This window comes from Peromyscus leucopus, chromosome 2 (assembly GCF_004664715.2).
Source record: "Peromyscus leucopus breed LL Stock chromosome 2, UCI_PerLeu_2.1, whole genome shotgun sequence".
NCBI lineage: Eukaryota > Metazoa > Chordata > Mammalia > Rodentia > Cricetidae > Peromyscus > Peromyscus leucopus.
In genome coordinates, this window is record NC_051064.1 from 77531054 (window position 1) to 77545715 (window position 14662).

At 39.6% G+C, this 14662-nt stretch overlaps 1 pseudogene; it reads left to right on the forward strand.

Moving 5' to 3' along the window:
• The first annotated feature begins 12727 nt into the window (after positions 1-12727).
• LOC114704453 lies at positions 12728-13663 on the forward strand (annotated as a pseudogene).
• The last annotated feature ends 999 nt before the right edge of the window (positions 13664-14662 follow it).

Consider the following 14662-nt stretch of genomic DNA (forward strand, 5'->3'; position numbering starts at 1 on the left):
TGAGGGTGATATTTAAAGGATGTAAATGGGAAAGAAGCAGAGGAGGTGGGAAGGTGCCAGGATATAGAGACTTGAAGTTCAGTCTTAGAATAACAGACTTCATTCTGAACAGAGAAACAATGTCATTTGAATGTCAAAAACTAGGAGCTAAGATGACCAGATACAAGTTCTTTAAAGCTCCCCTGGTTCTTAGCATAGAGTAAAAGAATCAGAAGTAACCAATACATCTTTTAGGTGCCTCTGCAGGTGACATCAGTAGTAGCCTAGGGCAGAGTGCAGTATTAGGACATCTGTAACCAGTGTTGTCCCCATTGCCTCAGACTGTCAGGACAGAGATGAAATTAATGATCATGAAAATAGAAAGGAAAGGCTAGATGTAGTAGATACAATGAAAGTAAAATTGACAAGGCTGGTTCAATAAGTGTCTCTTGATTGATTGAGTAGAAATTAATGTTTGATTCCTTCTGTAGCAAGTAAATAAAGCATACACATTATGCAACTGTTTAAAGATTGCTCCTTTATGTTCTCTTAGCTCTTTTAATGTCAAACGTCTCCTTTTCTGATTGTGTACATGTAATATGACATGCAATTAATCCTGCAGGTAGCGAGATGTGTAATTAAGCATATATGCATGGTGATTCATAATTAAGCACACATTTATTGTGATTGTGCATTCATGAATGCTTCCTGGTGTGTGCAACTATGCATGTGTCAGATGACATGAAATCACAGCTTGTCTGTGAACAGGTTAAGGTCTCAACTCCTAGCTGGACTTGTTAATTGGTATTAACCTACTTCTTTCAAAAAAGCATCTTTTGTACTTGAACTTACTCTACTATGAGAGATGGGTTTAGGAAAATTCACAGACACTAAAAAAGACTCTAATTTCATACAGGATTCTTATAATTGCTTTATGTTCACCAGCCAGAAGAGGATACTGGAGTGATTTCCACACAACACACTATGTTTAATGAAATGTTCTTATATAGATCAACACTGTGTCATAGATTCTCTAGTAGTCCTTCCTGAGAAGGAAGGCAATGTGGTATGAACATGAAGGAGGATATACCATCATTGGTAATGTTGAGACAGACCTTAAACGAATCTATAGACCAATGAACTTCAACTTGTCTATGTAAATTAGATTTAGAGTTTAGACTGCACTAAGGTCAAATCCTACAACACCATTTGTTAACTTCACTGCACAAATTACTTACTGTCTTTAAACCACTGTTTTCTAACTTGGAAAATAAGAAAGAAAGAAAAAAAAAACAGTGTCTTTTCAGAGATCCAATGAGATAGCATCAAAAGGCTTGGCATAAAATAAAAATCATTTGTTAATTATGTTCACTTCTGTAAATTATCTCTTTCAATCTTTACTACAATTACCCACCACAGACACCATTATTTCATATTGCGTATATGGATTCCAAGTATCAGAAAAGTGAAAAGTGTCATAATTTGTGGGCATAAAACAAGGAATTCTAATGCAGTTCTAGTTTTTAAAATATTTTGAGATTAATAAAATTATATCCCCTTCCTTTTCCTTCCTCAAGCCTTTCCATGTAATTCTCTATTGCTCACTTTCAAGTTTATGGCCTCTTTTTCTTTAGTTGTTAAGAATAATCCATATACATAAATATAATTTGCTTAATTCATGTAGTGCCATTTATATTTATGTTTTCAGAGATAACCATTTGGTATTGAATAACTAATTGTTGTGGCTTTCCCTAGAGAAGACTTTTGCCCTGTTCTTACTAGAGGCAGAAGAAAATCTATGTATAAGTGACATAGTGATTCCTTGGGCAGACAGTTTGACAGTGGAAAGGAATAATATCCTATTACTGTTTATGACTTAGAGAGTAGTGTCAGGTTACTATCTAGAGAGGGAATTGACTGTTTAAAACAAACTTTTAGTGCAGAAACATAAAAAGGAGAGAGTGTTCTAGGATTTTAGATTTGAGAACTGTAAGTGATTAGGGCTGGAACTAAGGGTTGTACTTTCAGTGCCTTTTCACCAGGGTTATTTGTCTTCTCTTTAGAATTAGGCTTCTGCTTCTCATCCATCACCAGGGATCTGGGTTAAGAAAATGCAAATTAAATTATGCTGAGGTTCCATCTAACCCTAGTCAGAATGATTATCATTAAATAAACAACACTAGAAATCGGAAAGAATATGTAGAAAAAGTAACTCTTTTTTTTTTTTTTTTTGGTTTTTCGAGACAGGGTTTCTCTGTGTAGCTTTGCGCCTTTCCTGGGACTCACTTGGTAGTCCAGGCTGGCCTCGAACTCACAGAGATCCACCTGGCTCTGCCTCCCGAGTGCTGGGATTAAAGGCGTGCGCCACCATCGCCCGGCAAAAGTAACTCTTATATACCTAGTGGTAATGTGAATTGGTAAAATTACTATGCAAATTAGTGAGAATTTTCCTTCAAAAACTACAACTAAAACTATCATGTGACGCAGTTACACCACTGCATTCATACTTCAAGGACTAGAAGCAAACATGGCTCACATACGCTTGCACATTCATGTTTGTTGATGGACTATTCACAACAGATGAGAAACGGAACAAGTCTAGATATCTGATAGAAAAATCCATGAAGAAAATGTGGCCCACAAATGCAATAGAATTTTATTCAACAATAAAAAAACAAAATCATAACATATTAAAGTGTGGTGAATAATGGATATGAGTGCTCATCCCTAAATCCCTAAATGGAACCTCCGTATTACAATACCTCCTCTCCAGAGCTCAGAGGACAATGTGGAAATTAGGGGGAGGGGGAAGACTGTAAGAGCCAAGGTCAGGGAAGATTGCTGTGAAGTAATATCATCTGAATATGGCAGAGCCATATTACTCATGAACTTATAGTCACTGTGGTTATCTGAAAAGGAATTTTAGAAGACCATCCAGTCACATTCCAAAATGTAGAGGACATCGCTTCTCTTAGCTGAGGAGCCACTAGCAGATAATGGCCAACACTGGGGGAGTTTATTTTCTTCAGTCATGTGGGCTATGGTTCATTGCTATGCTCCAATAGCTATTTCTATATTGCCAGGACTAATTGGACTCACTGTGCTACAGATTGTAAAAAGGAAGAGAAGTGATTGTGAAGGGCAGTTCAGGAGCATCTGAGGATATATTATAAATTTATTGTATGAAAGTACCAAAGAATACATACTTTAAGAAATATACAGGAGCCGGGCGTTGGTGGCGCACGCCTTTAATCCCAGCACTCGGAGCAGAGCCAGGCGGATCTCTGTGAGTTCGAGGCCAGCCTGGTACAAGTGAGCTCCAGAAAGGCGCAAATACACAGAGAAACCTGTTCGAAAAACCAAAAAAAAAAAAAAAAAAAAAATATACAGGAAAAAGATAGAACTGGAAAAAGATCATTATGTGAAGCAAAATGAGCCAAACCCAGACAAATACTTTTTTCATACATACACAGTATATATATATATATATATATATATATATATATATATATATATATATACATACATATATCTCATCTGATATCAAAGTTCAAAGAGAACTATGGGAGGGGAAAAAGGGTTCTAAAAGAATCAGGAGTGGGTGATAATAGGGTAATTGAATACCCATGGTATGAAAAGAGGAAGAGCTAATATGGAGGAAGAGAGCCAGCCACAGAAGTATGCAGTAAGTTCAGAGAAGCAGGGGACTGGGAGCAATGAAAAAGAGCAAAGTACAATAACAGCAACAACAATGATAATAAGAAAAAGAACATTTGTGTGAAGACATCACTACATTCTAGTGTCTTTGGTGTATGAAGTGGCTCTACAGCTACCAAAAAGAGAACTGTAAGCAACAACCCACCCACGAAACGTTTTACTTACACTCTGTCCTGTCTGCAAGATATTCCCGGGCAATGTGGCACAGAACTTGTAGGAGTAACCAACTATTGTCTGATTCATCTTAAAGTACACTCCACGAAATGGAACCCATACACCACACTGCTTGGGTGACCAAGAACCAGAGACTAGATAGCCCAGAGACCTATGGTAAAAACCAAACACTACTGATCTTAAAGAAAAAAAAATCAATAAGATGACTCCTTATGATACTCTGCCATACTGATAGATGAGTGCTTTCTTCAGCCATCATCAGAGAAGCTTCCTTCTGCAGCAGGTGGGAACAGATGAAGAGGCTCATATTACACATATAGAGCTAGAATCCTTGAGCATACAGCTTTAAATAGATGTCTCCAAATCCCTCTAAGAGTTCAAGAAACCACTTGGAAAAAGAGGCAGAAAGAGTGTAAGAAACAGAGGGCCTCTTACACCAGCAGAACAGGGCCCTATAATCAGCTGAGTAAGGCTCATATGAACTCACAGAGACTGAAGTAGAAAGCACAGGGCTTACTGGGGACTTCACCAGGTTCTCTACATACATATTACACCTTTCAGTTTAGAATTTTTGTGAGACTCCTGAGTGTGTGAGTGAGTGTGTCTCTGATTCTTGTGCTTGCTCTTGGGTTGTTTTCCTTCTTTTGAGTTGCCTTGTCCGGCCTCAATATGATTTTTTTCTTTTATCTTATTTGTCGTGTTTGGTTGTTATCTCTTAGAATCATGTTCTTTCTAATGAGAAATAGGAAGGAAGTGAATCTAAAGGGAAGGGAAGATGGGGACAAACTGGAAGGAGTAGAGAGAGGAAACTGTAATCAGGATGTATTGTATGAAAAAAAGAATCTATTTTCAATAAAAGGAAAAAATAAAACTAAATAATAAAATACTAACTAAAAGTATTTTTTAAATGATATGAATGTTCAATAAATACAAAAATAAAACAAAGAGTTTATCTTAGTGGTAGGGACTTACCTTAGTACTAGTGTTTGCAAAGCATTAATGAGACCCTGTATCCCATCCCAAGCCCTGCTATAGACTCAAGAGCCTTTGTAGCTCAGGGGATACTACACATCTATCTATCTGCAGATACATTATATATACATATATATATATATATGTATATATATATATATATATATTAATCATTGCATCTTACACATATATCTACATCTATCTATCTATCTATTTATCTATCTATCTATCTATCTATCTATCTATCTATCTATCATCACCATCTACTGAAGGGAACAGTAGAAGCATGAGACCAAAAGAGTCATAAGTAAGAATTAAAAACCTTTATGCTGTAAGCTTGACATCTTATTTCATCTCTCTGAGATATGTTTATTCAACTGGGGACTTATTAACAGGGGCCTGTTAATATCCTGCTCATTGCATTACTGAGATGATTAAATGCAAATTTACAGTAATAACCACAGGAACCCAGCATATGATGAAGGTCTTCCTCCTTTTCTTCCTCCTCTCCTGCCCAACCTTCCCCTGCTTGCTCCTCTTCATTCACTTTTCCTTCTCTCTTTCCTCCTCCTCCTACTCTTTCTTGTCTCCATTATCATATTAATGATCTTAGCATGTAATACTTTTGCATGGTACCAAGATGGATCATCTCAGTAAATGTATGTTGAATCGAAACAACTGAGATATTTTACTGAAAACTGTCAGGTCCATGGATATTTTTTTAAGCTGGAGACTCTTCAAGCAATGAAATGCATTTCTCAGACCAGAAAGGCTCTGGGGCAAAGTATGGAAAAAAGAGGAATGCTCTTGCTAGGATTACAGCTTCCTGGTTCCCTAGCCATAGCCTGTCTCCTTTATCATTGGCTGTGATTCCACTACAAAACCTCCAACACAAGACAAACGCTGTCTGTCTCATATCCTCAGTTATGATGTCAGCATGGAGACACAGGCCGACAGAGTGACAGGAGGCTGTCATAGGGCTGAAACGTTTTCTATCTACATGAAGAAAGGTTTTGCTGGAGATAGGGAGGGGAGGAATGCAGGCACCTCCTGGGGCTTCCCAGTGGATTTCATTTTTTTGTCATAAATGATTTTTTACTCTTATGCTAAAGAAAGAAGAGCTTAGAGATGAAGATGGGATTGTAGCTTAAATGTGGCATCCCCAGATACACTGAGGTGGCTATTAGGAGCCAATATAATGAATAAAAGCAGCTCCAACCAAGCTTTCCTTACCCAACAACTCAAAAGATCAAGAATTTCCTGGAGGATACTGTAGCTAGAGTTTTCCTGCCTTGCCCACAGTCAGGACAAATCTTTGTCACCCGCCAGTCCCACAGCCACTCAGACCCAACCAAGTAAACACAGAGACTTATATTGAATACAAACTGTATGGCTGTGGCAGGCTTCTTGCTAACTGTTCTTACAGCTTAAATTAATCCATTTCCATAAATCTATACCTTGCCACATGGCTGGTGGCTTACTGGCATCTTCACATGCTGCTGGTCATGGCGGCTGGCAGTGTCTCTCTCCGTCAGCCTTCCACTTCCCAGAATTCTCCTCTCCTTGCCCCACCTACTTCCTGCCTGGCCACTGGCCAACCAGTGTTTTATTTATTGACCAATCAGAGCAATTTGACATACAGACTGTCCCACAGCAGGATACCACTCTGTGAAGCTTGTCTGTGAACCTGACTGGATAGTCAGAATGTTCCCCAAGTAACTTCTGTTTCTGACTCTGTCCACCAACTAGAATCTGTCTCTCTTTGTTAAACATATTTGACTGTTTCAAGTCCACATGTCTCCAGAACTTGCCTTTGACATCCTAGTTTCTTCCTATAACACTTGATACAGCCTACTTGAGAACTTTCTTCAGATAAATTGCTTTAGAATTTTGCTTACACATATAATCGAATGTATTAAGGAAAATAAACTTAATGCCACCTCTCCAGGAAGCCTGGAAGTTTCTAGCCTGTATGGTAAAGTGAGACATTCCTTGGGCTTCATTTTTCTGGAAGGAGCCTACATGGATATACTATGACATGTGTGTTAACCCAAATTCCCCTTCCACTATGGATTCCTATGTACCGGGCATCTTGGCTGAGAAGGCTGCTAGGTCCAGTGACTTGTTTGTATGATCAGACTCACAATCTTCGCCATAGAGCCTATCACTTATATCCAAGGGAACAGGAAATATCTAACATTCGTGACCATGAACTTTGTATACCGATGCCTCTTCCCAAAGATCTCCTAAGTGCCAAAGAGCCATGTGGGTCCAGATTATTTTGACTTGAAACCTAGACTTTGTTCCCCTATTTCACTCTATTCCTTATGAACACAGTTTGATCTCCAAACACTTCCAAAGAGATTATCAATGAAACACTAAAGTATTATTGTAAGACATTTTAGAGGTACCAACTTGGCCTCGAATATCTAGGACTCACTCACACTCAGTTTCTGAGAATTCACATGATAATGAATCACTTTTACCCTAATCACTTATACAGTTTAGTAAAATGGCACTTTAGTTTGTGGTCTATGCTATGACCCTGCTATTAAAGATAGAGACTTTCATACACAATTTGTGGAGAAACCATAGAAAAATAAGATTTTGAGATTTGATATATGCCAACTAATATGCAAATGGGCATGGACTTCACACAATGGCATGAACATCAGTATCCAACACTCAGAGGAACAGGCATAAGCACTGCCCCCAGAAGCACCACCACCCTCAGGTGTAATTGACAAAATGGCAAGCAAGCAGACCTTGATATACCCAGCTAAGGGCCAACTTAGAATGAGCATAGATGAGGGTATTGTGGAATGGGTTCCAACTGAGGAAGACAAGTGAAGCCAAGTTGTCAAAGCAAAATGTCATTATAGGGAGAAGGATTTGGTGGCATGTTTTAGGCAAGTAGTTGACCTTAAATGTGATGTGGATTAGAACAGCTGAACACAGATCAGTTATTTTCTAATGAAGTTATAGAGCCAGAAATATACAAGGAGCGGAGAGTGGCACTAATGTGCTCAGACTCCAGAATGAGGACAACAGCATTTGAAGCTGAGCTCTGCTCCATACAGGTTGAGGACGTTATGTGGTACATTTTTCTAGTTTTAGAGTTTTGATGCCTTTATTCGTATGGGGGGGTCTTATTAGTCCGTATTTTACAGGATGATGTAAGGAGAAACTAAGGTATTACAAACACAGTGGTAAGAATCTTGTCTCCCCCCAGAGTAAGTGATGAGGAAAAGGGCTGAACTCAATGAATAGAAAAGAGGAGGTGATAATAAGCCCTGAGAGATGAGGTTGGTATGGCTCAGATCCTAAAGGATCTTAGCTGTGACAGGGACTAAGACTTCAGCTCTTCCCACCAAGAGCTTGACATGAAAAGGCAATTGCATGAGTGTGATAAATGCTGTGCTGTGGGGGACAGTGTGGATGGCAATGGAAGAGCTCAGAGAAAGGTCCCATACACAGCCTGGGGAAACTGAGATACTCCCAGAGAAGGTGAGTGAGGTGCAGTCCTACATGACTTCATCCACTATTGGGTCAGGAGAAGAAGAACTGCATCTTAAAGCCTGGAAGTCCCAGACATCCAGGAGTTTGGTAGGGAAAAGACTCTCAATTCTTTAGTTTTAAGAATCATGCTTTGCTTAGCATCTCTGTTCTGTGTAGGCAGTTCAGTAGGCACTTTCATATGTCTCTTCTTGGATCTTCATCACACTGGAAAGTCATGAAGCCCCATCTGTACAGGTGACTCTGTGAAGGTGATTTGCTCAATGTCATAAAGTAAGTGGAGGAAAATCTGCCCGAATTCAATGCCTGGTCACTTGACCATTAATTTCAGCTATTCAAACTTAAGGTAATATGCTTTCCTGAGAATGTTTTTCCCACAAGACAAAGGAGAGAATGGTTCAGGTGTAAACCCAAGGGCAGATTGTAAAATCAAAAAGTCTTTTAAAAGCTTGAGTCCAGTCAAGCAAGGTTAAGAGATGTATCAATTCTCAATGTGCTAGTTAGTGTACAGATGAAAATATGTGCACATATCCAGATATGTGTACATGCCTTACCAAGGGTATGAAACAATTTTATTTGGTAAGTATACATAGATTTGAGATAAGTAGGTAGACAGACAAAAAAAGATTCACATATATGCAGATGGACTAGTAAAAGGAAAAATAAGCATTCCCAGCTACCCTGAGGGTTGACTCTAATAAAACAGCTCTGTTGGAATAATGCAGTGTTTGAGAGATGGGGTGTAATATGGTTAAATGCTTTTACAGTTCCCCATTAAAGTAAGTGGATGGAAATTCATAAAATATTGATAGTATTTGAAAATGTGTTCATTCACAGCTCTGCCCCAAATCAGGAGTGGTGGCAGAATGGTTGGCTCAGACAGGGACAGCATGCACAGACTGAGGCAGTTCAAGTATCAGGATGGCATGTGGCCAAGTGACCCTATAATGAAAACATTGGATAATGTAAGTAGTAAGGTATAGAAAAGAAGACATCCTTTCATTGTCTCTGTGTTCAGCAAGGAAAGTTCAGTCAAAGTAGATATATGCATCATGGCAAATGAAAAATAATCTGTATAATAAAGTACACATTTAGCCCTGCAAATGTCTCCAGACGTTTTATTTTTCTTGTACTCTGAGTATGAGGTAAGAAAGAGCACTTGACCTCACTATCCAGTCTCTGGCACAAACTGATTATCCCAAAAGTGACCATCTGGCCACAGGGGGTCAATCAGAATCTTTTCCTGGAAAAACCTTAAGTGCTGCTCCAGGGAACAGCAAATGGCTGGACCCAGGTTACTTGTAACTTGGGGACAAAGGCTTCCAAGACCCAAAACTTCACACACAAAAAGGGCAGAAACAAAGTAAAAGGTAGGTGTCATAACATCCAAACCATTAGTTCTGTCATCTCATAAAAACAATTCAAGATTGTAATTTCAATAATAAATTAATTATTTTTAATGATTAATAAATACATGTAACATTTATTGGTTATTTTGAATGTGCTAATGACATTTCTATACTATTTTCACCAGCCTTCTAGGAACAATCCTATGACTGCTATTGTTGCCTTTCCCATGTTATAGATGAAAAATCTGAGACTAAGAGCAGACACCATTTCATAGTTTCACACATTTAAAACCAAGAGTCAAATTAGGGGTTTTTATGCCAACCTGAGTTCTAAACCAATATCCTTTACTTCCTTCCTAAAACAAATATGAACATTGTAGACTGACTGTCTCAGACTAGAGTTCTTCTTTCCAGGAAAAGCACTCCATTGACCATGCACTATCACCATGAAACATCTATGCACACTGTCTCCTACATAATACTCAGGGATCTCAGCATCTCTCACCAGAGCTGGAGTTTCCTAGTTCATCTGTTAGACCTCAGAGTTTATCACAACAGACATGTCCCTCCATACTGAAAGTGTTCTTCTTTCTTTCTTTTTGTTTTTGCTTTGATCATGCTGCACTTTGTTGCCACATCTTTAGTGAGAACACATTTTGTAGAAGACCAAAGTTGAACTCCTCATAAGACACTGTATACTTCTGCCTGACCCCATCTCATCTCTCAAGGCACTCCCTGTACACCTCTATATGAAAAGGTATCTCCCATATAGCATCATTTCTTGCCTCTCTTTCCTTACTTTCTTCTCTGTCTCTGACAGACCTGATCCTTTCACAGGATGAAAGTGTTAATCTGTGGAGAAACCTACAGCAGAAGCCTAGGTTGACATTCCCCCCATATAAGTTTACTATGATTATTCACTTAATGTGATAAAGCCATTGGGTTGTTTGAGTCATAAAATTCAGAGCTGTCTGTTTTGGAGAATGAAGGTATCCAGGATCCCTCTTCTCATAGAATCCCTGGAGGACGAATATCATCCATTCTGCTTTAAGATCATACTTTGGCATATATCAGTACCTTTAAAGATTTTAAAGTGATACAGACATGAAATATACTCATTTTAAATCATGAATGGAAAGCTGAAGTCTTCAGCAATTTCTCAAACTTCAAGCACTTAGGAAATGTCCTAGCAAGAACTCAGAGAATGCTATGTGAAGGTCAGGGTGGTTTTATTTAGAGGGGTAAAAAGAGAGATGGGGATATTTTAATACCTTAATCTTTTGACCAGTTATTCCACTGACAATGCAACGATCAGGTTAGAAATTTTTGTGAAAGGAACCTTGTTCTCACTTTCCTTCCAGCATAAAACTTCTCTGCACAATGAGTTTAACAGTTGAGAGTCTATACTTTCCCATAACTGCTCCAACCTAGAGCTTACTATACATGCACATCTGCTGCTGCAACAACACAGAGAAGCACTGAGCATTCTCTTTATCCAAGGATAATCTGAGCCAAAGCCAACTTCCAATACCCACAAGCACAGCTCTCATTCCATTATGCTTCAGAGACCCAAAGCAGAAGCAACATTTATTGTCTACAATTCTGGAATTATTTGTAAAGAAATTTTGCCACAGCTCCTGAATGTTTCCATTGGAATCATCTGCTTTACTTTCTCATGCATATTCTCATTATCAATTTCTATCACCTAGAAACTCACTCATCATTAGGGACACCTTTCTGTGGATTAATAGCCATTATACTGAAATAGTAAATATGCTGATATATAAGAATGTGAAGCTGGGCACTTTCTGGGAAGCTGTGTCCTCCTCAAGGTCAGTACAAGAATATTTTGGCTTCTGGAGATTAAATTGGGTTTTGCCAATAGTTCATGATTCTGACAGAGACAGCAAAAACTAATGCTAGAAAAGGGAATTTCAATATAATGACTTGATAGACACATTCATCAGATTCAGTCCCAGAAGGTGTGTTGTCCCCAGGTGTCCTACTCCTGATACTATAATCAGCTCCAACTGAGTTAGCCAGGAGGTATCTTTTAATGTAATGCAAATGCAATTAAATCTTATTTAATCTTAAAGAGGGTTGTTTGCATGGATGACTCATGAAACAAAAATATCTGGATTTTCCCTTAAACTCTGTTACTTTGCCAATATGACCTTGAGTAGTAGCTTTGGGCCTCAAGTTTCCCCAGGGTCTCAATTTCCTCATTTGTCAACTATAATCAACTTGTCCTGGTAGCCTTGTAGAGGTCCTCCAGGTCAGATCCTCCCAGCCCATCATCAGCCTCTTATTGCTCATACCTCAATCATGTCTAAGATACACTTCCTTCCTAGATTTCCTTCTATTTTGAACTGGAGTAAGCTCCCATCATGATGCCACAAGAATTATTTCCTTCAAGATTGTAAAGTTCATAGAACCATACCCAACTTTTATTCACCCTTAACCAGAGCCTTTCCCAATGTCTAGTACTCTGTGAATGATGCACAAATATGTCCTGAAAGAATGACTAAGTTTTAAGCCTTATAAAAGCACAAAAATAAAACTATAAGGAACATGATATTAATCTATAAATGCATATGGGAGTATAATGGAAACCTTTAGTCAGACATTTACAATAAGAAAGATTATCACAGCATCTTGTCAAAAGAAAATAACATACAGTCTCAGGTCTCCTATCACTCAAGTCAAGTCAAACTAAAAGGGCCAGAAGTTCCAACAGCCACATTTTAGGCCACATCTAATTTTAAAGGTGGCAAAACCTTAGAGATAGGTGAACTTAGCTGTAGTGGTATTTGCTGCACCCACAACCTTGGGCTATAGGACCCAAAGGAGGCAGTGCCCCCTTCTATTGTATGTGACTTCTTATATGGGAAGGGAGAAGAGTCACATGTCCCTTCTCCCTGCTCCTCTCTGGGAGGTGGATTTGCTCTTGGTCAGATCAGAGGACGACTTCAGATGTCTACTCCATTCTGTATTTGTGAGTTTATTTCCTCAATTTATATCTTAATAAATACTGGCACAAGCGCCGCAAGACTGAGGGTAAGAGAAAGCCCTACCACAAGAAACAGAAGTATGAGGTGGGATGGCCTGCTGCCAACACGAAGATTGGCCCTTGCGTATACATACAGTCTGAGTCCAAGAAGGCAATAAGAAGTACCGTGCCCTAAGATTGGATGTGGGGAACTTTTCCTGGGGCTCTTAGTGTTGTACTTGGAAAACAAGGATCAATGATGTTGTCTACAATGCATCCCATTATGAGCTGGTCCGCACCAAGGCCCTGGTGAAGAACTACATTGTGCTTATTGACAGCACACCATACCGACAGTGGTATGAGTCTCACTATGCGCTGCCCCTGGGCCGCAAGAAGGGGGTCAAGTTGACTCCTGAAGAGGAAGAAATATTAAACAAAAAACGATCAAAGAAAATATTGGAGAAATTATTTTGGCCACTCCACGTAGTTAAAAGGATATTTATTTAATGGCGTAACTCACAAATTAAGTGAAAGGTAGGTCGCAGGGTCTGGGGAAGGTGTATTGCAATCCAGTGGTGTTCTCCGGAGCTCTGCACAGTCCACCTTCACCGTTCAGCGTCCCGGCACAGAGAGAGTGCACTGAGAGAGCGCTGGCCCATCCAGCTCTCAGGTCTCCAGGCGCCTCCCCTCGCCCCGCCTCGTAGGCGTGACAGTTGCCAGAGTCTCAAGGGGGTTGGAACTTCCAGATCCAAGCTGGAATGGCTACCCACTACAGAAAACCCAAAAGAAATATGATGAAAGGAAAAAGAACACCAAAATCAGCAGTCTTCTGGAGGAGCAGTTCCAGCAGCTTCTTGCCTGTATCGCCTCAAGACCAGGCCAGTGTGGCAGAGCAGACGGCTATGTGCTAGAAGGCGAGGAGCTGGAGTTCTATCTGAGGAAGATCAAAGCCCAGGAAGGCAAATAAAGCATCATTCATAGTTCATGTAATAAAGGTGTTTATTGTTCTATAAATAAATAAGTAAAAAAATAAATAAATTCTGTTACCAGTTTAATAGATTCATGTGGATTGATTGTAATACTTAGCTGTTCAGACAGAGCTGATTTTAGTCAAGACACACTGAATGACAGAGCAGGAAAGAATAATATGCTACTGGGTTGAATACCCGCTCAAATACTACTTGACCATGTAAACATTTTTATTATATTCTGCTGTAGGGATGTTCTGTATGTGCTGTGGGAGCCCATTCTTGGTTTCCTCGTGGCTTTATCCAGCAGGTTCGCATAGAGGATGGTTAGGACCACGGGCCTGAGTGCAGGTGTCTGAGATGGTCTGCACTTGGCTGTGCTGTGGGATGGTCTGTATGTCAAATTTCTCTGATTGGTCAATAAATAAAACACTGACTGGCCAGTGGTTAGGCGGGAAGTATAGACAGGACTAACAGAGAGTAGAAATAAAAGAACAGGAAGGCAGAAGTAGTCACTGCCAGCAGCCACCCTGACAAGCAGCATGCAAAGATGCCGGTAAGCCACGAGCTACATGGCAAGGTATAGATTTATGGAAATAGATTAATTTAAGCTATAATAACAGTTAGCAAGAAGCCTGCCATGGCCATACAGTTTGTAGGCAATATAAGTCTCTGTGTTTACTTTGTTGGGTCTGAGCGGCTGTGGGACTGGCGGGTGACAAAGATTTGTCCTGACTGTGGGCAAGGCAGGAAAACTCAGCTACAAAATTCCTTAAGAGTCAACCATGAGATTTGAGCAGATTTCCACCAGCTGGGTTTACCTGAAGTGGCATGACATCTGTGACATCTACTAATCACCTCTTGTCTGTGGGCCTTTGTCACTTGATGGAACACCTGAGAGAACCAAAGGACACAGTTAGCACTGAAGGAACAAGTGCTCCTGCTTTTCACTTAAGACAGTGAGTTTGAAGTTCCCTTCATGAATTTGAAAGAATACC